Raw genomic sequence first — 1,248 nt, 5'->3', positions numbered from 1 at the left:
TTTTTTTTTGAGATGGAATCATGCTCTATCTCCCAGGCTGGAGTGCAGTGGTACGATCTCGACTCTCTGAAACCTCCATCTCCTAGGTTCAAGTGATTCTCTGCCTCAGCCTCCCCAGTAGCTGAGATTACAGGCACCGGCCACCATACACAGCTAATTTTTGTATTTAATAGAGAGGGGGTTTCACCATGTTGGCCAGGCTGGTCTTGAACTCCTGATCTCAGGTGATCCACCCACCTTGGCCTCCCAAAGTGCTGGGATTACAGGCATGAGCCACTGCACCCAGCCCTGCTTCTGTCTTTAGATACAGTTGCAAGCTGTGATGTGTGTGGACAGGGGAATGGGGACTTGGGGATTGGGCTGGGGGAACCCTCGGGAACCGCTCTACTGCCTTCCAGGTGTCCCCAGCTCAGGCTGAGACCAGGGCACCCCCTTGGCCTTCTGCCCCCACCTGCTCCCTCCCGGCCCCACCAGCCTGCGGTCACAAGGGCTGCTGACAGCTGGGACGCGTGCTGGGGTCTGGCCTTATTTACTGCGGCAGCTTCCTCCTCCTTCCAGGAACTTGTCCTCTAACTTGGGGCGGCAGCGAGGCCTCTAATCTTTCGGATCTCATTTACCGGCATTGGTCTCTCACTTCCTGTTACTAGGCCTGGACCGAGGCACAGGGTCAGCTCCGTGCACTGCGCCTTGCCTGTTCCCGGGGCCTCTGTTCTGGCCCCTCGGCAGGGAGGACACAGGGTCAGATGCCGGGCATCAGGCACAGTGGCCATCTGGGGTAGGGCCAGCTCCACAGAGGCAGGGGACCCAGGGCTGAGCCAGCTGCAGGCGCTGCTCCCTGGAGTCCAGGGTCCAGCATGGGGACTGGGTTACTCCTTCGCCCCTCCTGGCTTGGCAGAGTGTCACGGAGGGCAGCCTTCCCCAGACTCCCCCACATCCCCTCCTCCCACTCCTGCAGCCACCAGGGCCAGGGCCCTTGTGGGAAAGGACAGGGAAGGTGAGTTTGGGCATGGACAAGATTCCTGGAGACTGTGGGGTCTGCTGCCCTGGAGATGTGGAATCCCAGGGGTTGCCCACGTCCTCCACACTGGGTGGGTTCCCCAACTACCCAGAGGAGTACTGGCATCTCGGGGCCTCCAGGGCATGGGCAAGAGTGGCTGCCCAATCCCCGCCGAGGGCCTGAAGCCAGGGCCAGGCAGATCCTGCCTTGTTGAGCAGTATCTGCAGTAAGGGCTCTGTGTGCCGAACACC

The sequence above is a fragment of the Rhinopithecus bieti genome, unplaced genomic scaffold, assembly GCF_001698545.2.
Source record: "Rhinopithecus bieti isolate Rb0 unplaced genomic scaffold, ASM169854v2 scaffold_9899, whole genome shotgun sequence".
NCBI classification, from domain to species: domain Eukaryota; kingdom Metazoa; phylum Chordata; class Mammalia; order Primates; family Cercopithecidae; genus Rhinopithecus; species Rhinopithecus bieti.
This window is presented reverse-complemented; position numbering follows the sequence as displayed.